The sequence below is a fragment of the Rhagoletis pomonella genome, unplaced genomic scaffold, assembly GCF_013731165.1.
Source record: "Rhagoletis pomonella isolate Grant_MI unplaced genomic scaffold, Rhpom_1.0 Rhpom_scaffold_00005, whole genome shotgun sequence".
In the NCBI taxonomy this organism is placed as follows: Eukaryota; Metazoa; Arthropoda; class Insecta; order Diptera; family Tephritidae; genus Rhagoletis; species Rhagoletis pomonella.
In genome coordinates this window covers 13,275,687-13,300,058 of record NW_023458559.1, presented here as the reverse complement: position 1 = coordinate 13,300,058, position 24,372 = coordinate 13,275,687, and the positions used below count along the sequence as shown (strand labels likewise).

The following is a 24,372-nucleotide window of genomic DNA, read 5'->3' as shown; positions in this document are numbered from 1 at the left end:
TTTAAAAGTGAAATTGCATCCGTATCAGCTGTTTATGTAAATATTATTCAAATATTTTAAGTTGCAAACTTCAAGCTTTTCAAATCTAATTTTAATCAAAAGATTTTCTAGCGGTGAGTAATTTTTTCAGCCTCCTTTAAATTAATACAGGGCCCGTATTCGAATAAAGTTCGATTCGATATTTGAGATTACGGCATTCGGTAGTGAGTTTGCTTCTTCAATTCAAATTGTACTGGAGAGAAAACAACTGTCATTTTATTTCATTCGATTCGACTAATAGGTTGCAAACTTCAACCATTTCAAATCTAAAGCTTGCTATACAGTTCAATGCGAGCGTGAGCGTGAACGTTCGCAAAGGCAAAGAATTCCATTTGTATTCCCAGCCAGCAGAGAAACGTACTCGTTTCGTACTTTTTTCGTATCCGGAAACGTTCAGAAAACGATTTCGATATTTGTTCATTTTTCGTATCCGAAAAAATTCATCATCTTATTTCAAAACAACAATTTTAAAATATTTATTCAAACCAGGGTACGAAATAAACTGTACAAAACAATTCCCATTTGCTCATCGATCATCATATCATTTGTGGTTTTGTACAGTTTTGTACATAGTCAGAAACAAATTGTAAGATTCACTGTCATTTTCCCCAACGAGAAACGTTTGCTTTTCGTTTGTGACAATTGTACCATAGGGTACGTTTTATATGTATGCAAACGTTTCAATTACGTGAAAAATATTTTTTTCTGTAAATTTTCATATCCAATTCAATTAAAAAACACGTACTACATACATACATATATTTTTCTCTGCACGATTCATTTCGTTTGTTGTTTCGTCTGTAACTACTAAACTACTGTAGTGTTCTATCTCAAAGTGAACTCAGCCGTTTTCTTTTCGTTTTGTACCGAACTGTTGAAGTAATAAACGAAACGAAATAGTAACGTACAATATAGTTTATTTTTGTACACTGATTCAAACTGAGCATTTGAAAACATGTATACGTATTCGCCAGTAGCTGAGTGTGCAGAGAAGTGTGCTACTATTTGTCAGCTTTCAGGAGGTCCCAGGTTCGAATTCCGTCAGAAGCATCACATTAAAATTATTTATTCAAATTGAAATAATTATCGAATCTTAAAATTGTTTTTTATTTGGTTTCCTGTAACTATGAAACAGTTTCTGTGAAGTTCATAATGAAATTGTTTTCAACGAAACATTGAATCACACAAATTTCAGGGAAACAGCCGAAAGCGCATCCGTTTTACAACCATTTTCGATCGTTTTCCGCACACACGTTTCGGATGAACACTTTAGTAGGAGAATTGATCCGGAAAGCGGATGAAACATCAGGTTTTTATACGAAATCGTTTCCATTTTCAGATACATATCCGGATATTTTGCTGGCTGGGTTCTTATGGACACATACACTGTCAGAACGTTTCTTTCACATGCGAATGCTTTGCGTACGCACACAGTTGAGTGCGAGCTTGAAAGAAAGGCATATTATTAAGGTGACCAGAATTTTTTAACATTCCAGGAGGACCAATTCTCCACACAAACACAAAATTTTGGTTTATATTTATTTTAACACATACATATGTAAATAATGAATAAATTAACAATTCAAAGTTTCTCTAAACACAAGTCAAACAAGTTAATAGCACACAGCGTTGAATAATTATAAGACCGCCACATATTGACAAGTTTATTTTTAAATTATCTAATTGTCATTGTATTACTTGCAAAAGAAATTGCTTTTGTTCTTCGTCTTTCGTCAAATTCCGATTATAATTTTGTACCAATGCCTCGTTCAGCAATATCATTAACATATTTAATACTCTTCATCGTCCCTAAGACAACCAGCTGCAGGGCCATTTTTTAGAGAATTTAATGCCTTACTAGAAAATGCCCAGAAAAAACTGATATCCCTTTTTATAATTTTTTTTTTTACCGGTTCAAAATTTATAGCACTGTTAATGAAAACAAATCCTTTTAAATGTTATTTACATAGGAAATTGCAAATGTCCACCGACACCTTTTAAATTTGAAAGTAAATAGGTCATAAATTCGCTAGGTTAGTTATTTTAGATCACCCTAATATATATTTATACATATATATATATATACAAGAATTACTCGTTTAAAGTAATAAGAATAAGTGGCAAAATTTCCCGGAAAAGTGCTAGTTTTGATTTGTGAACTGGTTTCGATAAATTTCCGATAAAAATTAGAGACGGCAGCGATTTGTTCGTAATTCGCCTGGTAATTGGATCTGAATTGACATCAAAGAGCTAACTACGTAATTGGAGTGCGCACAGTGGGGCATTAGAATTTGTATATGGTGTGAGAAATTTAGTTTGTATGGGAGGTGCCAGGCCCCCTTTTTCAAAAACTCCCATTAAATGAAATGAAATATCTCTATACTAAGTTGCAGCACTCTACGATAAATACTTCCAGAGATATGTTGTGTGAAAACTTCAGTTTGTATGGGAGGTGCCACACCCCCTTGATATATCGAAATTATTTATCTTCTATTATCATCCTTTGAGGGTCTAGAGTCGATGTCCAAAATTTCAATAATATCTGTACGGCTGTTCTCGAGTTTTTCGATTAGAAAAATGCGAACAAAACGGCTTTCAAAATATATATTAGTATAGATAACGAATGAAATACATTTTTTAATTAAATGTATCCTATGGAAAAATGCTTATGAATATTTTTTAAAGAATTGCAGGCATTTAAAATTAATTTCACGTATTTTTCAAAAAAGTGAAATTCTACATACGTACAATTTTTTTTCTTTCATTTAATTATCTTTTATTTAAAAAAACAGAAACTTGAAGTCGGTTCATATTTGGGCTCTCAAAATTCATTTGTCCACAGCAACCTTTTTTGCCCCACTGTATGCCGTGGGAAAGCCGTATATTACTGATTAAGGCTAAAAGACATTTGCACAGTTCAACTTTCACAGGCGGTTAGTTGAATCAAAAGTTTTCATCATTTAGCTGAAAGTTGAACAATGTAAACGCCTTTTAAATAATATATTTGTGTACGATTAGGAAATATGTAATAACACCATGCGAGAAAAACCAAAAACACGCGAAAAAATTCTGTAGAATTAAAAAAAATATAATTTAATTTTTTGTTGCCTCAGGACAAATAAATGTTGACAATGTCCTTTTAAAACTTTATCCTTGAATATCCTTGGAAATTTCCAATATTTATTTTTGTAAAAAAATATATGTCAAGGACTAATATGTAAACTACCACATCCTCGAATTTCGTCCTTCTAACTTTATTAGTTTTAGATAAAAAAATAGTACACTTCTCTTTATAAGATATTGATAGTTGCAATATACATAAATGAAGATACTAGAATCAGTACAATGTACAGCACTCCGCTGGGAATTGGACCATACCAATTTTTTTAAGATATTGAGTCATAGGTAAAAAAGTAATTTCTCCGTTTTTCGAAGTTAGCCTCCGAAATCGAGATAAGGGCCTTCGAAGTTCGAAATAAAATCTTTGGTAAAAATAATTTTTTGTTATTATATGTAAATAACTAAAAAACAGAAAATACAGCCGTAGACCGCCTTTTTCAAGCAATCTCTGGGGTCTTGCGACGTCTACTACAGCTGCCATGTAAAGGAGCGCAACTTCGGAGTAGGATTTGTGGTGGCATAGAGACTCCATCGCCGAGTACTGTCGTTCACCCCGGTGGACGAGCGTCTAGCCACAATCCGCATCAAAGCGAGATTCTTCAACATCTCGCTCATCTGCGCCCATGCCGCGACGAAAGAGAAGGATGAGGCATCCAAGGATCTCTTCTATGAGCGCTTGGAGCGCACGTACGAGCGCTGCCCCCGTCATATCGAAATCGTGCTTGGCGACTTCAATGCCAGGGTGGCAAGGAAGCACCGTCGGAAAATTCAGCCTCCACGACGAAACGTCCGACAACGGACTGAGGCTGATCGACTTCGCCGGGGCTCGAAACATGGTAGTACACAGTACTAGGTTCAAGCATAAAAAGATCCATCAAGCTACCTGGCTGTATCCGGATCGAAAAACGAGAAACCAAATCGATTATGTTGTGATAGACTTAAGGCACGCTTCCAGTGGTTTAGACGTACGCACAATACGGGGCCCAAACCCCGACTCGGATGTGCGCCCAAATATGCAAAGAAAGCGTAGCGTCGAAAAGCTACAGTCACAACAGACAGCCAGTGCTTTCGCTACTCGACTCTCACACCTGCTCTCAGAGAGCACTCTTCAACAAACCGACATATGCGAGCAGTGGAACCACATCTCCAGCTCAATAAGTACCGCCGCCGAAGAAGTAGTCGAATTTCAGTGAGGCCGAAATACGTGTTAGGCGACTTACGGAAGGTTTCAAGACCAGGGCGTACTCCTGTAAGAACCACAATGGCGACCTAGTAACCAATATTCAGAGCGTACTTAAATTATGGAGGGAACACTTTTCCGCCCTACTGAATGGTTGCAGCACGGAAAGCTGTGGAGAAGAAGAACCCGAGCCCCAGTCGATGATAACGGAGTCGGCGTTCCACTGCCTGACTATGACGAGGTACGAATAGTAATAACGTGGCTGAAAAACAACAAAGCTGCGCCCATGACAGCCTGCCAGCTGAGCTATTCAAGTACGGCGGCGAGGAGTTGATAAGCTGCATGCATCAACTCTTGTGCAGAATATGGTCAGATGAACGCATGCCCGACGACTGGAATTTAAGTGTGCTCTGCCCAATCCACAAGAAAGGCGACGCCGCCATTCGCGCCAATTACCGCGGGATCAGCCTTCTAAGCATAGGTTACAAGGTCTTATCGAGCTTATTGTGTGAAAGACTGAAGCCCACCGTCAATGAACTGATTGAGACTTATCAGTGTGGCTTTAATAATAATAATAATAATAGATTGGCGCTTACACATATGTTAGTGTTTGGTCGAGCTTCTCCTCCGACTTGTGGCGTGCGCCTTGATGTTGTCACACAAAGCGGAGGGACCTACAATTTTACGCCGACTCCGAACGGGGATTGTATTTTTATGAGAAGCTGTTTTTCATGGCAGAAATACACTCTGAGGTTTGCCATTGCCTGCCGAGGGACGACCGCTGTTAAGAAAAAACCTTTTTCCATATTTTTTGCGATGTTGCTTTGACCAGGGCTTGAACCCAGGTGCTGATGAGTGAAAGCGCGCACTGCTCACCACTACACCACAAGTGTGGCTTTAGACCAGGAAAATCCACCATAGACCAGGTATTCACAATACGCCAATCTTGGAAAAGACCCGCGAAAAAAAAATCGACACTCACAACCTATTTGTCGACTTTAAAGCCGCTTTCGACAGCACTAAAAGGAGTTGCCTATACGCCGCTATGTCTGAATTTGGCATCCCCTCAAAACTCATACGGCTGTGTAAAATGACGTTGAGCAATACCACCAGCTCCGTCAGAATTTGGAAAGACCTCTCCGAGCCGTTCGCCACCAAACGGGGTTTCAGACAGGGCGACTCCCTTTCACGTGACTTCTTTAATCTGATGTTGGAGAAGATAATAAGAGCTGCAGAACTGAACCGCTCAGAAACAATTTACTACAAGAGCGTGTAATTACTGGCTTATGCCGATGACATCAACATTATCGGTAACAAAAACCGCGAAGTCTGTTCTGCCTTTTCCAAGTTGGATAAGGAAGCAAAAAAAATGGCTCTGGTGGTAAACGAGGACAAGACGAAATATCTCCTGTCATCAAACAAACAGTCAGCACATTCGCGCCTTGGCACCCACGTCACTGTTGACAGTTACAATTTCGAGAAAGTAGAGAATTTCGTTTACTTGGGAACCAGCATTAACACCGATAATAATGTCAGCATGGAAATCCAACGAATAATCACTCTTGCCAACAAGTGCTACTTTGAACTGCGCAGGCAATTCAGGAGTAAAGTCCTTTCTCGACGTACGAAAACCACGCTCTATAAGTCACTCATCATGCCTGTGCTGGTGTATGGCGCGGAGGCATGGTCAATGACAACATCCGATGAGGCGGCTTATGGAGTATTCGAGAGACAGATTTTGAAGAAGATTTACGGGCCTTTACGCGTTGGCGACGGCGAGTACCGCAGACGATGGAACGATGAGCTGTATGAGCTTTACAACGACATGGACATAATGCTGCGAATTAAAATACAGCGGCTCCGATGGCTTGGCCATGTCGTTCGAATGGACACCGACGCTCCAGCTCTGAAATAATTCAATTCGGAACCCTCTGGTGGTAGCAGAGGAAGAGGGAGGCCCCCACTGCGATGGAAAGATCAGGTGGAGAAGGACTTGGCTTAACTTGGCGTTTCCAATTTGCGTCAGTTGGCACAGAAGAGAAACAACTGGCGTGCGTTTCTGAAGTCGGCCAAAATCGCGTAGGCGGTTACAGTGCCAAATAAGAAGAAGAAGCTTTTTTTTCAAACTTATATTGCAGGTGCTATAAGGGGGCAAAGGTCGGGTCTTCGAAAAATTAAAAACCTTATATCAAATAATTTTGAACTGATTTTTAAAAAGTTGGTATCGTTGTAAACTTGATTAGACCCCCTTCTTCTCTTCTGATATGCATATTTGTATACTTTGTATGTAAAAATTTGAGAAAAAAACATTTAAAAGGAAAAAAAACCTTTTTTATAAAAAAAATATTTTAAACAAACAAATTACTAACCGATTTTTAAAAAATTGGTATCGTTGTAAAGGCTACCAGAAAACCTATGCTTTCTTAAACCAAAAAATTCGTTTTATATACACAAAAAAAAAAATAATTAAAAACATATTTTCCCCTCTATATAAACTCCTGCCCCCAGTTTGAAAGGCTGGCTACGCCTTTGTATACAAAACAATCAAAGTATTTAAACCGTAGGTATATGATACGGTCAGTTTGTTCTTTTAGAGCGCATACATGGTTCCATAATAATGATTCCAGCATCTTCATTTATGTATATTGTAACTATCAATATCTTATAAAGAGAAGTGTACATTTTTTTTTATCTAAAACTAATAAAGTTAGAAGGACGAAATTCGAGGATGTGGTAGTTAACATATTAGCCCTTGACATATATTTTGTTTCAAAAATAAATATTGGAAATTTCCAAGGATATTCAATTTAAAATTTCAAAAGGACATTTTCAATACTTATTCTTCCTAGTGCACACAAAAATTAAATTTTTTTCCATTCGACAGAATTTTTCCTTTTAATTGATACCCATATTATTACTCTACAATGACCGCATCTTTTGAATAAATTTTTTATTCAATCATATTCTAGAAATTTCAAAGTCCTTTTAAAAAAAATCCTGACGTCAGAGAGAAAACCTAAAAACACAGTTTTACTATATTTGGCCCCCAGTTTGGGAATATATTGATTTTTTCGTGTGTAAAATTGGCTGTCGCACGGTGCAATATTCTGAATGAAATTTTTTGAAAATTGCATCACTGCTATAAAACTTGAAAACGAGGACAAGAAGGACATTTTTGATCAAAAAGAGGACAGAGGAGGACAAGCAGCTGATTTCAAGCTACTTGTGCTGACTGTCAAAATGATGTATTTGTTGTACGGCTGTTGTATTCTGATCAGGGACGTGAACCGGATGAAAAATTTGTTTGGTTCGGTTCAGCGGTTCGAACCGTTTTTGCACTTTTGGATTGGTTCGTTAAAGCGGTTTTTTGGTCTTTGAACCGAGGTTTCGGTTCGGTTCAACGATTCGAAAAACAAGGCGCAAGGTTAAGGGTCAAGTGTCTGTCAAATGAGATGGGTTGCCTTTACAGTTGATATTGTCACATGGTAAACAAACATGATGGGTATTACCATGTTTACCAAAAAGAAAAAAAGTGGGTACATTTATCTATTGAAAATTAGTTGAAACGAACCTTTCAATCTTTATAGAAAGTAGTTCGGTTTTCGGTTCGGATCAAACATTTGTGGAAAATTTCGGTTCGGTTAATGGTTCAGTTAATTAATAGAAAAGAGTGGTTTTCCGGTTCAAAATCGGTTCGGTTCAAAACCGGTTCACGTCCCTGATTCTGATTGTCATTGTGCGTATAACTTGTTAGTGTAGTTTTTTGTTTTTGTGGTACCGCTATCATATTATATGAATTCGCCTTGATTCAGCCAGTAAGCATTAAAACAAATGTACAACAATACATAATTTTGACATTGACAGGCCTAAATATTCTGCGTTGGTAACAAAGATTTTGTTACCGGTAAATAAAGTTATTGGTAATTTTTAAACCCTATAATAAGGCAAACGTGAAGCTGTGAGGTTGTACTTATATTGTGCTCTGATTTTGGTTTTCTATTTGCCAAGTTTATTGTGCTAATTCTGAGTTAAAGTTGTGATGAAAAGTGCCTATGAGCATCTTAGTGTGAAATAAATGAAGTTAAGTGAAAGTTATTGTGTTTTATAGTAAAATAAATTTAATTAAATTTCACTAGCATACATTCTAATCTTGCCGAGTCATTTGTTGCTATCATTGTTGTTGTATCCTTTGCGGTTAACTGAAATCGTTTTGTTTTTGCACATTTCTTCTGCTTTTTTGTTTACTTCTTCTAGTAGTTCTTGTCACAGCTGTTTGCGGTGCGTTCATTAATAATAATAATAATAATAGATTGGCACTTACACATATGTTAGTATTTGGCCGAGCTTCTCCTCCGATTTGTGGCGTGCGCCTTGATGTTGTCATCCAAAGCGTGCGTTGCGTTTATTAGTTGTCATAACTACAGTGATACTCAAACTGTTCGCTACATTTATTTAAAGCTATTTACATCAGCTCCTTAATTGTTATAATTTATTTTGTTTGTCTTTTTATTAACAAGTGTTATTAAATCTTTCAATATGAAGTGCGATCTTGATACTTCCCAAATTAAAAGCGATTCTCAACGCTACTTATCGTGCTGGCTTTGTGATGGTATTTACCATATAAAATGTGCTGGTTTGTAAATATTATAATTTTGTTTGTAGGCAGGCGGCAACTCTGTTCAAAAAATAAATCCTTATTGTACGTCTTCAGGCCCAGCCCTTTGGTTTGACACCTTGTTGTTCTTTTAATCCAACGAGCCGTGCAGATTTTATAATTTTTAAAAAGGTGGCAATCCTATTCAAAAAAATAAAGCCTTACCGCACATTTTGAGGGCAAGCCCTTTCATTTGATACCTAATTTTTGAAAATCGGTAGAACGGTGTAAATATCATATTTTTAAAAGCAGGTGGCAATCCTATTAAAAAATATATCCTTACTGCACATTCAGAGGCCAAGCCCTTTCATTTGACACCTCATTTTTGAAAATCGGGAGAACGATGTAAATATCAATTTCAAACGCAGGTGGCAACCCTATTAAAATTATATCTTTTCTGCACCTCTAGAGGCCAAGCCCTTTCATTTGGCACCTCATTTTTGAAAATCGGGAGAACGGTGTAAATATAATTTTAAACGCAGGTGGCAACCCTATCAAAAAATATATCCTTTCTGCACATCCAGAGGCCAAGCCATTTCATTTGACACCTCATTTTTGAAAATCGGGAGAACAATGTAAATATCATAATTTTAAACGCAGGTGGCAACCCTATCAAAAAAAATATATCGTTACTGAACATCTAGAGGCCAAGCCCTTTCATTTGACACCTCATTTTTGAAAATCGAATGGACGGTGCGAATCTTATGCAATTAACAAAATTGCCTTCTCACAGAATAGTACTCCAGCCACACCAACTTTCCGCGAATATTTGCCGCAGCATTTACATCAGTGGTCGGCAAAAATAAAAGTGAGATTGCGTTGGTGAGCGCAGAGCAATTTGCGCCATAGTGGTGGAGTAATCAGTCGTTGTTTCTACCATTTTTTTTATATTTTACTTAATTTTTTATCGGAAAGATGGTCCATAGGAATTTGGTTAAGATCTGATTAGGTCAAGCATGAATTAGAAAGAAACTAACAGTCCTCCTTAATTTGTGTATAATAAAAATTACTTGATATCATAAAATGATAGCTACTCTTGACTGTTTTTCCTTTAATATGCAACACCTATTTTCTTATTTTTATTTCATTCTAGCCCAGTAAAATTTGATAAATTTGGTAGGAAAATTTAAAAAAAAAATGTGACCGCGATTTTTTTATGCATTTTACTTCTATTTGACACGTAGATTATGAATCCAGTCTCGCCCCTAAATTTCATTTGGCAACATTCCGCCATATTGGATTTTATTTTTTTTTTGATTTTTGCGATTGGCAAGCTTATTTTGCATTTTTCATAAAAAATGGTTAAATACAAATATGTAGAGAATGCAATTTCCCACATTTGTTATACAGAAGGTTTTTTAAAAATAGCATTTTTTATTGTAAAAAATTAGCAAAAACTGCGAAAAAATTTTACATTTTCACGGTTTTCGGCGATAAACGTAGCGATGTACGGAATGCTTGTTTAAAAATTTAGAAGCAAGAGAGAGTTGGTGAATTATGCAATGATAGGAGTGAACTTCAATATTATGCTTTCTTAGTTGTCCGACAAAACCTTCGTTTCTGCCAACCATAACGTTTGCCCCATCTGTACATACCCCAGCAAGCTTAGATATGTCTATATCTGAAAGAAATTTTTGGTAAATGATTTCAAATATCAACTCACCAGTCACGTTTCCATAAAAGGCTTCTAATAAAAACATGGACTCAAAAACACCGTAGTTAGAATCCACGATTCGAACACAAGATACCAATTGACACAGGTCATTTATATCCGTGCTTTCATCCAAACATATTGAGAAAAATTTGCATTCATTAATTTTCTTTTTAATAACAGAGCCTATAGATGCACCAATTAAATATATTCGGCGAGCTATGGTTCTAGGAGACAAAGGGATACGTTCAATAACTGTGCCCAATTGGCTATTAAGTTTTTATAAAACTTGCAAAAAAGTTTCTTTCATAAATATGCCATCTGAAAAAGATCCTCCTTTTTCACTATATTCAAACTAATTAAGTTGGATAACGTCAATTTTAAAGCATTTTGCGCACTTCTACTATCCTTATCTTCTTCTAAACTCTTATTTTCCTCTTGTACCTGACAAATCCATTCATTCAACTTTTGAACAAACCCATTTTTTTTCTTTGAAAAGATCATCCCTTTCTACACCTTGAAATTTGTCAAAATATTTATGGAAATTATTATAATGTTTTTTGGCATTATATCCCCGCTCTCCTTTAATGGTGAAGTGACACAAGAGGCATTGCATTTCACCAAAAGCACAGTATACCAGTAGAAAAGGTTTTTGTTGTTGTGGCTGTTAATTTGGTCCCCATAAAGGACTTGAGGGTTGCGAGCTACTGTTTTACCGCATTCAGGGTGCTGTGCAGCAAAATAATGTGGTGAACAATTTTAACATCGGATAAATGGCGAGAGAAATATTGTTATGCGCTTTATAAATAAACATGAACGTAATAAAATGTTTTATACTTCAATACAACTAATTAGCGCTATTTTTGCAATTCGAAGTGATCTTAAAAATATTTGTAGTGAAATATGTACTTTATGAGTTAAATGGAAACTATCTTATATGTAAAAATATATTCCGATTTACTTCAAATAAATGATGTAAAATGTTTTATGTATGGATCTGATTTTAATAATAATATTTATTACTTTCATCTACGAGTACATTGCTTTTATTGTAAGTTTTCACGAGTAGTTGCAGTTTTCTGCAATTGTCTCTGGCCGACTATACATGCTAAAGCTAAATAATTTCATAATTTCTACCCTATTAAACGTTTATATTTTATTAAAATGTGATCAATTACTTAAGAATATATAATTTCCGATCAAACTATAGTACTGAATGCCAGAGCTGTAAAATGATTGAATCAGTAGGATCTGCATTCACTTGGCACGCGTTTCAAAATTTTTATTGTTTGGCTGTATAAAAAAAACCTCATTCCTGAGTGGCTTAAATTATTTTGAAACCAAAACAAACGTAATGTGTTGTTGAATGGCAGAGTTCCATTTAGTATAGAATGTGAATGTAACAAAAGTATTCGCAATCATCGTGATTGTAAATTTTGGTTGAATGCAAACAGTTTTGATCATTCAGTACTACACTGAAAAAATATGCCTTGAAGAAAATATTTATAGGAAAAAATAGTCGTTTCTTCTTCTGCTTTTCTACTACTGCTGCAATTTGGTAAAGTATTACTAAGACCAGAAGTACGTACCAGCTTTGGATATTCTGTTAATGCTGTTTAAAACCAACTGCATGTTTTTGAAGGAAACTTGCGGTCAATTTTATTTAACGAACTAAATTTTTATTTGTACAAAGAGATATTTTTATTTCTCAATACCAGGCGCTCATACATATGAAGTAGCAAGCTTTCTATATGTATAAATTTGTTTGTAGAACTTTTAAATAAATTTTTTTTTGTAGAAGCCTTTGAACAGTACAAAGTAGAAATTTAAAAATTTATACAAACAATTTTGTACGTAGAAATAGAAAACTTGTTACTTCACATGCATGAGCGCCTGGTATTGGTAAATGAGAATATCGTTCTTTACAAATAAAAAGTGATTATAATATTCTAAAAAAGGACATTATTTGTATGTGGATAAACCATGGACTGAATGATAAAAGCTGCTATCATTTGATGGTTGTTATGCTTGATTATTTCATGTTCTGCAGATTTTCCCATCTTTAAAAGAAACAAATTATAGATACTAATTGTCTTGGAACATTTTGCATTCAGTTTTTAAACAACCAAAACTATAAATTTGTACAATATGTTCATGTGATCAAGTTGCGTTTCATGCGTGGAGGAGTCCAAGCACAACCATTCATTCGTAGGACATGGCTTAGCCCGCGTGGCCGCTGTGCATTGATACGCGACACTATGTCAATATCGTTTTAAAGTTCATACACCTCATTATTCCATCATCTAAACTTACATATTTTTCTTAGTGTATAAAATTTGATTGGAACTGAATTAGAGAATGCACACATAGCAAAGTGTTCATTCATCTGGAAGCTAATTCAGTATTGAATTCTGTTTACTTCAGCATTCTCAGTTTTTCATTCAGGTATTTACTACCTTACTGTGTGAAATCATTTTTTTTTAATGATTGTAGATTGAAAAAATATAAGCCACACTACCAGACTAAAGGAAAATGAATGAAATCCTACTTGTAAATATTTCATGATTAAAAGTTTAAATGATTTCACAGTTTTACAGCTCTGCTGAATGCTTGAGAAACAATTATTTAAATCAAAAGATCAATAGTGAACGCGCACGGAGCGAATTTTGGAACACGATATAAAATATGCATATTAAGACTAAATAATTTCTCATAAGCTTATGTTTTAATATAATATAATTAATTACTGAAGAATATATTAACTCCGATCAAACTATAGTATTAATTGTTTGACAAACTATTTAAATCAAATGATCAACAGTGAACGCGCTCGGAGCGAATTTTGGAACACTTAAAAAAATATTTACAGAGGAAGTATATTATTTGGTAGAAATCAAAATGTATTTAACAAAGCGTGATTGAATTTGACCATGCTCTCAAGAACCATCCTATAAAGTCAAATTAAAAAAAATGTTTATGAATTTTGAATCGTTTGTTTATATTTTTCTACATTATAGTATCTTAAAAGAGAGCCGCACTGAGTTGTCAATAACACCTTGGGCCGTATGCATAAAAACTAAGCAATTACTTTTTCTCAGATTTTCATACCTTTCACTTAAATTTATTTGAAAAAATTTAGTGAAAGTTCTGAAATTTTAAGAAAAAGCATTTGCTTAGGTCTTATGCATACGGCCCCTTGTTTAATACACCCATGATACAAATAATTAAACGTAAAACCGCATGTTCAATTCGTCGGCCATCATTTATTTTTTGAAGTTTGTCTATTTTATAAAATTGAAATTTTTAGAGCAACTCAAATGCCAAATACAAGTAAAACAAAAAACAAATAGATGAAAATATTGAAATTTTCATTTATTTGAGACGGAAAATGAGAATGTATTTGTGAGATTGGAAATTTAAAAACATTTTTGTAATGTTAGCAAACTTTAAAAATGTTCAGGCTGCCTCTCAGCGGTTTTACCTTCAGATTTTTGGTCGAGATATCACGAACAAGTTTTCCTTTATTTATTTTTACTTAAAATCCTTAAATATGTATCTTGATTTTTTTCTGTAGAATACGTATTCATTTTTTTAACGATTTTAAAAAAAGGGAGGCCAGTCGGATCTACGTAACCAGAACGACCTGAATGCGCATTGAAGTCGGTTGTATTTTTTGTTTAAATTAATTTTTATTATTGAGATACAGTTTCGCTACTATTTAGAGATTTTTCGACATACTTTTTCATATTACTGTTATTTATTATTTTTCTTATTAGTCATTTATATGTTTAGGACTTACTGTGGGTGCTTTAAGATTCATTTTGTAAATATGTATGTACATATAAAAAAAAATGCGATATTTTATTTTAAATTATGAATTTTATTCGTGAAATTTTTTATGTTTAATAGTTTTGAGAACATTTTTTGGGGGAAAATTTTAGTAGACGGACGGCAAATTCTAGAAAAAAGGGGGATGAGGGGGGTAGAATAGGACCCCCTGATTTCAAAAATACCCCCCATTTTTCTAGCAACCCTATAGTTCTTTTATAATTTATTGTTAAAGTTTTCATATAAACGATGAACAAGATAGCAAAATAACATACAACTTGGTGCTACCAGACTGGAATTTTGAATAATAAAAGGGGATTTTTAATTCGGAATTTTCACTTAGTAGAATTCTCCTTTGAAGGAGAATGGTTCCGTGCGCAGAAGTGGAAAACTTTTGACTGCCATTCACCTGGGAGTGGCCAGAAGCGATTCTTGTGCGTACGGTTCAAATCGCAGCTCACAACGTCCGGATATTTATATCCACGTATCCTCTGGGTAGCAACCAAACACCCGTTTGGGAGCGAGCTAAAGTGAGAAGGCGTAAAACTTCGCGTGCGCTGGGTTTGGGTCCCGCCACGTTAAAACCCCGCCCAATGAAAAGAAACAAACAGCCTCGGATGAGACCCCCTTTTTCTGATGACGACCACGGCAAACGTATAAAGGACTATGATTTAAGGGTATGCACCTGGAATATCCGGACCCTTAATGGGGAAGGTGCCTCTGCCCGGCTGGTTGATGTCCTCGGGAAGACAAAGGCTGACATCACCGCCATCCAAGAAATGCGATGGACGGGGCAAGGTAAAGTAAGCGTGAAGCCTTGCGACGTCTACTACAGTTGCCACGTAAAGGAGCGCAAATTCGGTGTTGGATTCGTGGTAGGAGAGAGACTCCGTCGCCGAGTACTGGCGTTCACCCCGGTGGACGAACGTCTAGCCACAATCCGCATCAAAGCTAGATTCTTCAACATCTCGCTCATCTGCGCCCATGCCCCGACGAAAGAGAAGGATGAGGCGTCCAAGGATCTCTTCTATGAGCGCTTGGAACGTACATATGAGCGCTGCCCCCGACACGATGTCAAAATCGTGCTTGGCGATTTTAATGCCAAGGTGGGCAAGGAAGGGATCTTTGGCGCCACTGTCGGAAAATTCAGCCTCCACGACGAAACGTCCGATAACGGACTGAGGCTGATCGACTTCGCCGGGGCCCGAAATATGGTAATATGTAGTACAAGGTTCCAGCATAAGAACATCCACCAAGCTACATGGCTGTCTCCAGATCGAAAAACGAGAAACCAAATCGATCATGTTGTGATAGACGGAAGGCATGCTTCAAGCGTTTTGGACGTACGTACACTCCGAGGACCAAACATCGACTCGGACCACTATCTTGTTGTAGCCAAGATACGCACCCGCCTCTGTGCAGCAAAAAATGTGCGCCCAACAATGCAAGGAAAGCTTAACGTCGAAAAGCTGCAAGCACAACAGACGGCCAATTTATTCGCCACTCGACCCACACACCTGCTCTCTGAGAGCACTCTTCAACAATCCGACGTACGCGAGCAGTGGAACCACATTTCCCGATCATTAAGTACCGCCGCCGAAGAAGTAGTTGGATTTCAGCGAACCCGAAAGAACAACTGGTACGATGAGGAATGTCAAGAAGCCGCAGAGAAAAAAGATGCCGCCTACAGGGCCACGCTGCGATCGGGCGCAACGCGAGCCATGTGGGACCGTTATAGGGAACTGAAGAAGGAAGCGAGACGTATTTGCCGCAATAAGAAGAGAGAGGCCGAAATACGTGAGTGCGAAGAGCTTGAGATGCTGGCCGCCCGAAAATTCTACCAGAGGGTTAGGCGACTTACGGAAGGTTTCAAGACCGGGGCGAACTCCTGTAAGAACAACAATGGCGACCTAGTGGCCGATGTCCAGAATATACTTAAATTGTGGAGGGAACACTTTTATAACCTACTGAATGGTAGCAGCGCTGAAAGTAGTGAGGAAGACGAACCCGAGTCCCCAGTCGATGATGATGGAGTAGCTGTCCCACCGCCTGACTATGACGAGGTACGTATAGCGATTACGCGGCTGAAAAACAACAAAGCTGCTGGAGCTGACGGCCTGCCAGCCGAGCTATTCATGTACGGCGGCGAGGAGCTGATTAGGTGCATGCAGCAGCTCGTATGCAGAATATGGTCAGATGAACGCATGCCCGACGACTGGAATTTAAGTGTGCTCTGCCCAATCCACAAGAAAGGCGACCCCGCCATACGCGCCAACTACCGCGGAATTAGCCTTCTAAGCATAGGTTACAAGGTCTTATCGAGCGTATTGTGCGAAAGACTGAAGCCCACCGTCAACGAGCTGATTGGACCTTATCAGTGTGGCTTTAGGCCTGGAAAATCCACCATAGATCAGGTATTCACAATACGCCAAATCTTGGAAAAGACCCGCGAGAATAGGATCGACACACACCATCTATTTGTCGATTTCAAAGCCGCTTTCGACAGCACGAAGAGAAGTTGCCTTTATGCCGCGATGTCTGAATTTGGTATCCCCGCGAAACTAATACGGCTGTGTAAAATGACGTTGAGCAATACCACCAGCTCCGTCAGAATATGGAAGGACCTCTCCGAGCCGTTTGATACCAAACGAGGTTTCAGACAAGGGGACTCCCTTTCGTGTGATTTCTTGAATCTTATGTTGGAGAAGATAATAAGAGCCGCAGAACTGAACCGCTCAGGCACAATACTTTATAAGAGCGTACAATTGCTGGCGTATGCCGACGACATCGATATTATCGGTAAAAACAAGGGCTACGTCTGTTCTGCCTTCTCGGGATTGGATAGAGAAGCAAAGCGAATGGGTCTGGTGGTGAACGAGGACAAAACGAAGTATCTCCTGTCATCACACAAACAGTCAGAGCATACGCGTCTTGGCACCCACGTCACTGTTGACAGTTACAAGTTTGAAAAAGTAGACGACTTCGTTTATTTGGGAACCAGCATTAACACCAATAATAATGTCAGCCTTGAAATCCAACGGAGAATTACTCTTGCCAACAAGTGCTACTTTGGGCTGAGTAGGCAATTGAGAAGTAAAGTCCTCTCTCGTCGTACAAAGATCACACTCTATAAGTCACTCATCATGCCTGTGCTGGTGTATGGCGCGGAAGCATGGACAATGAAAGCATCTGATGAGGCGGCTCTTGGAGTTTTCGAGAGAAAGATTCTGCGAAAGATTTACGGACCTTTACGCGTTGGTGATGGCGAATATCGCAGACGATTTAACGATGAGCTGTATGAGCTTTACAACGATATAGACATAGTGCAGCGAATTAAAATTCAGCGGCTCCGCTGGCTTGGCCATGTCGTTCGGATGGACAGAAACGCTCCTGCTCTGAAAATATTCAACGCGGGCCGCGATGCTTTTAACAGAGGAAGAGGAAGGCCTCCTCTGCGTTGGAAAGACCAGGTGGAGAAGGACTTGGCTTCACTTGGCATTTTCAATTGGCGTCAGTTAGCACAGAAGAGAAATGACTGGCGTGCTGTTTTGGACTCGGCCAAAATCGCTTAGGCGGTTACAGCGCCAATTAAGAAGAAGAAGAAGAATTCTCCTTTGTGTTTTGCGAAGAAAAGGAGCTGAACACCGTTTGCAGAGAACACCTTTCTGCGTAGGCGGCCTTTGGCCGCACTTAGGGATTATAACCCTCAGGCAGTAGAATTCTCCTTTCTGTTTTGCGAAGAAAAGGAGCGAGCTGAACACCTTTTGCAGAGAACACCTTTCTGCGTAGGCGGCCTTCGACCGAACTTAAAGCAAACAAATCGGGCGGGACCAACACTGCCTACGTCATGGGCAATATTTTTGCACAGGGGTTCGTGACCGGAAACCCTCATTGATAATAATACACGCCCAGAATAAAAGTAGCGGTAAATTTTCATTTTCTTTTGTATTCCTTTTTAAACATCGCCTTCTTTGTATGTATTGTTTTGTAAAATATGGCAACACATGTTATGTGTCAGTTTGCAACCATGTGTTATTGTAAATATGGGTGCAATTCAATGTAATTTACAAGTCGATAAAAGTTGAATTTAAGTGATTTATATACAAGATAAAATAAAATAAGAGTGTGTAAAGTATTAAGTACATGTTATGTGCATTTATATATATGAAAGTATGTGAAAAATGCAGTTTTTGTTAAGGAAACCAAGTGGAACGACTTAAAAAATTTTAACAACAAATAACTTATAAACAATGATATTGTTTATATTTTTTAGTTATACATGTTTTAGAGGATACCTCCCTTAACATCCTGACCAAGTTTCATTTGTCAATTCCACCTGGTTTTCTTAAAACACAAGGTGCGGCTGACTACTAAAGCCCACCCTTTTTTGGTTCTGTTGTATTCTTTTATTGCATGCCTTAAACTTTTTTACTTTAAGTTATAATGTTGAAGATATGCCTTCTACCTTTGTCAAGCACTTTAGCTAGGTGCGCCAAATTTAGCATATGCGCGTAAGAGCATAGAGTAGGTACAGCTGTGCTGCCGCGATTCTCCAACATCTTGTCAAAGGAGAAAACATATTGGTGGCGGAATCCATCGTAGTCCGATTTTTCTTAAAATCTACGAAAAAGCGATCACTGAATCTGAACTGCTATAAACGTGTGTATTCAAATCAAGCGCTGCGTTTGTAAGTACTCGAACTTAATAGCATTTTCGTAGATTCCACGAAAAATCGGACTACTATGGATTCTATGATAGCCTTGATTACTTCGTGCGATTATGACTTATGGATCGATTATGGATGGGAACGGAACCTCAGTTGGGTTGCCGATGGACAGCGCCACTGAAATGAAAATGTTTTTTATTATGAATAGCAATAATTAAGTTTCATAAAGTTCAAGGTAATACAATTTAAAAAAAAAAAGTTGAAAAAAGAAATAAAGTATCTCAATCAAAATTTTCCGGCAGCCACAAAAATGCAGTTGCCAATATAGCAACTTAGTTGCCAGCTTTTAGTTGCTAGTTGCCATCGGTAATACCATTCCAGCCACTGGCCAACCAACTGAAGTTCGGTTGTCCTCCGTAATAGACCCATAAAATCGGAATCAAATATGCATGCACGTTCTGCAGAACTATAAATATTTTGTAAATGTGTGCTCGGCCCGATAACGAATTCCAGCCATGTGTGAAATATCGTATGTGAAGCCTCTGTCTGACTTAACGATTGTCAAAGGCATGCCAGAAAATGTTTCATCATATGTTTTCGGCCATCGTCTTCTTCGAGTAAGTTCATCGATACCGATGTGTGCCAGCAGCCCTTAGTGTTTTTGCCAATGACATGGTACTATTGCACTGTTAATAACCATATTTAGCCGCAGTTACATTCACATGTGATATAATAGCTAGTGTCGGCAAGCTGTGGGAATGCCCATGAGATGGCGTTTGTTCAGCTATCGAAATCATTACACCGACGGCGGTGGGCAGTTCTGCTGCAACATATTTACCACAGCAGTGGTTGCGGCGTTTTGTTTTGCAACAATAGCCTGCAATGATGACATGTCATATAATGTCGACGAACAAAGATATACAATTTAAAATGACTAACCTTATTCCCGGCCGATTTGGGAGATCACCCTTGGTCACGACCAGAACGCATTTACCAAGAAAAAACCGCAGGGATTGCAGTAGTTCTTGCAATCACCGTTGATGATGCTATGCTTGTAATTAATAGTCTGAAAAAAACAGAAAATTGCATTAATGAAATGTTATACACATCAAATAAATAAGTTTCAATAATTTGTTTACCATTTCACAAACCGAATTACCAAGAAATAGAAACTCACCGCGATGCGATACAGAAATAAAAACCAACAGGGCTGCATTTTCTTGGCAAACAACACAAGCGCTCAGAGCAAAAAATTTATTTCTCATTTTGATATCAAATGTTTTTCTCAAATGATTCTCAAGTTGAAAACGAGGTTTACATTTTACATTTGAAATTCATTTGATATTGATTTGAAGAAACATGGCAAGTATCAAACGATATAAAAATGCGCAGTTAAATAAAAAATTGTAACAGGTCTATTCTGCGCGTTACCGAAGATTTTGTAACCGGAAAATTGTATTACCAAAAAATGTTACCAGTTCTTGTCACCGTGATTCTAGGTACGTTGGTAATGCAGATAAAATATTCAGCAATTCAGCTATGAAGAATTGTGCAAATCCTGGCATTACATATTTCACGGGGCAATAATTTGTTACCAGCTTATGAGATGGTAACAAAATTTACCGGTTACAAGAGTATACAGAATGCGAAAAGGGTTTAAAAATTTAAAGGAACTTTATTTACCGGTTACAAACTTTTTATTACCAGCGCAGAATAGACCTGTAAGAATAAAATTAAGTTAAGTTGAAAAAAAACAATGAATAGAAAACAATATTTAAAGAGAAAGACCACAAATAGTGGATTTGATGTTTGCGCGGATTGAAGAAGCTGCAATCCTTCAAGACCAATTTATTAGAAATTACTTTATCTCAATTGTTTCTTTTGTTATGTGTGTCCATAGTGAAGAAAAAATAAATATGAAATATACATTACCTATGATAAATTTTATTTCCACATTTGAAGTGCAATTGATAAATAACCTTTGAAATTGATTTGACAGTTAACCATATTCTCAAATGGAAATCAAACTCTTTTTATTAGAAAGCTGTTATTTTCAAATCAAAATCAAATCATTTTCAAACGTTTGACATTTGAGAAAGGGCCTTGATTTCAAATCATTCTCAAATGTATACAAACCTACTTGTTTGCTGGGATATATGAACGCACACTGTTTGGTCCACCAATACATACGCGTACGAACAACAGCGGAAATTTTTTCTACCTAACATTCGCGAACGCGAACTATCTGGACTAGTTTTATGCTTCTCGTTCGCGAAGGAGAATCAATACAGAATATTTGATCCGTTCACCTTCGCGTATAAATGTATGTTCGCGAACGTTCATATATGAATATTTCTGTACCCTGCCTCCAGCATCAGAATCCTCAGCCTCAAAAGAGCGTGTAATGAATTCTGCTTCGAACAATAACCAGCCTGCAGTATCTTCTCCTTCTCCCATTGAAGTCTGCAAAGCCTCCCCCGCCTTCCCTATCCGCAACAGGTAACCCAGTAACTTTACCCCTTCCACCGGTACTCCATTCTGATACAAGGAAACTAGTTGTGGTTCCGCCAAAGAAGTCAATCTTTGTCTCTAGATTTTCGAGAGACACTTCCGAAGACGATATAAAGTTTTATATTTCATCAAAAATTAGAACTGTCGGCTTAAGCATCAGAAAATTTAATTTTAAATACGAAAGAAATATTGCTTCATTTAAAATTTACGTAAATTTAGATAATTTAAATGTGCTGCTTAGTAGTTCTTTTTGGCCCCCCGGAGCTTTCGTTCGTGAATTCGAATATAGGCCCAAAAAAGGAAATAACTTAGCTAATATTCCCCGTCATAACGCAGAATCAAAAAACTAATTATTAAATCTGCTTTAAGTATTTATTACCAAAATGTAAGAACTTATACCTTAAAGGCCTTGAATGTAATTATAATATTCTTTCTTTCACTGAAACTTGGCTGAAACCTCACATTTTCAATTCAGAGATTCTTCCAAATATTTATCATATCTATAGACAAGATAGGGAGGACAGAATCGGCGGTGGCGTACTCTTCGCTCTAGACTCTTCAATACCATCTGAAGAAGTTAGTCTTCCACACATTGATTCAGTAGAATTCAAATGCATTCGTGTACAGGTTGGAAAAGGGTCTATTTACTTAGCTCTATGCTACATTCCTCCCCGATCTGCCACATTGGTGTATTCACGACGCATCTCTTTACTGAAATCAGTTAATTTATTGACTAAACCCTCTGATTCAATGATTGTGTTGGGTGATTTTAATTTACCAAGCATATAATGGAACATCATTGACAATGATATCGTACCTTTCGCGTCTAGTTCATGCAACCACGTATTTTTAGAGGAGATGGCTGAACTCTGCCTAACTCAGGTTAATGTACTTCACAATAAGTTTGGTAAAGTATTAGATCTTGTTTATGTTGATGACAGGGTAGGCAAAAACTCGGAGTTCGAGCGAGCGAGGGAGCAAACTCCTACTCAATGCCTCGCAGGCAACGAGGCGCTCGCAGCTCGTACTCGTAGCAGCAATGAGGCGAGGCACAGTTTGTGTGGTAGAATCTGGAAAAAAATGTGGTAGATTTCAAACAAATGTGGTAGATCTCAGGTTTTGGATCAAACTTAGTACAAAAATGAAATATATTCTGCCAAGTTTCACCTAAATTGCAAACATTTTAATTAGAATCTAAAAAAAATTTATTTTAGTGTAATAAAGTGCAAGTTTTAAGTTGCTAAAAATTCCGTTGAGTGTAAAGCAGTTCCTTCTACATCAAGATATTGTTCGAACATATTTTGAAAGATTTCTGCAACCTTGCGGAGTGCTGCCAGCTTTTCTTTCTATTACATCACGATGTAGCGGACAATTGTGGCAGGTTGCAGAAACCGCTACTTGGGATTTGCTGATTTTGACAATTCTCAAGTAAAAGTAAACAACGCTTTAGAAACTTTAGATGCACTGAAATTTTCTAATATTTTCACAAAAATCACCGTTTTTTAACATTTTCGCTATACATTCTTTTTTATAAATCATATATTTTGCAATTTACGACAATAAAACCATGTTTCCTGTCGAAAAATTGAATATTGAGAAAAATGACTATTTTACGGTTATTTTATCCTCCCATTCATTCTGCCTGTTGTTAGTGTTTAGTGTTGGATAATTTTTGCTCTTAAAATTAAGAAAAATATGTCGATCAAAAATAAAACTACTCAAAAACGCGGATATGTGGTAGATTTCAGTCCTTGTGTGGTAGATGCTCAAAAAAGTGGCAGATCTACCACAATGTGGTAGAAGTCCGATCACTGGCGAGGCACGAGAAGTTTGGCTTGCTCGGCAAACGAGTGAGCGCCGCACAGTGGGGTAATCGACCCTGAAAGTGGAGATCAATTCATACGAATTTAAAATATTTTATGTATTTGTATAGCTAGCACCAAATGAAGTAAAAAAAGACAAATCCGAAAATAGTTTAGAGGGATTTTTTTTACGTAGGTTTTTAAGGCGTTACCAAAGAGCGAGAAAAGTTAAAATTTAGTTTTTACTCCCATAAATTTTTTTATTATTAATGATAATTTGTTAAAATCCTAATCATCATTAATTACAAGTTAAACTCCTCTTCTATCATTATAATAATTATCCTCATCATTATATGAACTCCTCTTCTATCATTATAATAATTATCCTCATCATGAACATATCAGGCAACGTTCGTACTGTGCGGTCACTTAAACTTTCGCTTGAAAGAATTTCCAAAGTTTAACTCGTTTACAAAGTGCTAAGCAGTTCTAATTTGTGTTATTCACACCGTAAAAAGTTTACTGAAGCCAAATTCCAATAAATTGACTTGATTTAGTCATAAAGTGCGTTGATTGAAAAGTTTTATTTAGTCGGCCTTCGTGCATATTTGCCTGTTTTGGTGCATTATTGTTGCTTTTGCGTGAGAGTGTAAGGAATATCGCATTTGTTTGTTCATTTTGCTTTCTTTCGCGCTTTACACACACCTTTGTTTATCATCGACAGTCGCTTTCTTGGTGACAGCTGATTTTGTTAACTCAGTGGCTTTAAAACTGTTAAGTTCAGCACGGTTTCTAACCATTGAACTTCACTAAATAAGACCACTAGCTATTAAACTGCCAATTACTGTGAGCTTGAAACGTTTTCGTACAATACATTCCTAATTTCGCTATTTTTATTCTTTTTTAATAAAATTCGCTAAA

General features: G+C 37.2%; 1 protein-coding gene across 5 annotated transcripts in view; it reads left to right on the top strand.

Moving 5' to 3' along the window:
- The window catches only part of LOC118738722 (1-acylglycerol-3-phosphate O-acyltransferase Pnpla3), a 255,899-nt gene that overhangs the window by 160,117 nt on the left and 71,410 nt on the right, over positions 1 to 24,372 (top strand). The gene's annotated exons all lie outside the window — the stretch shown is intronic.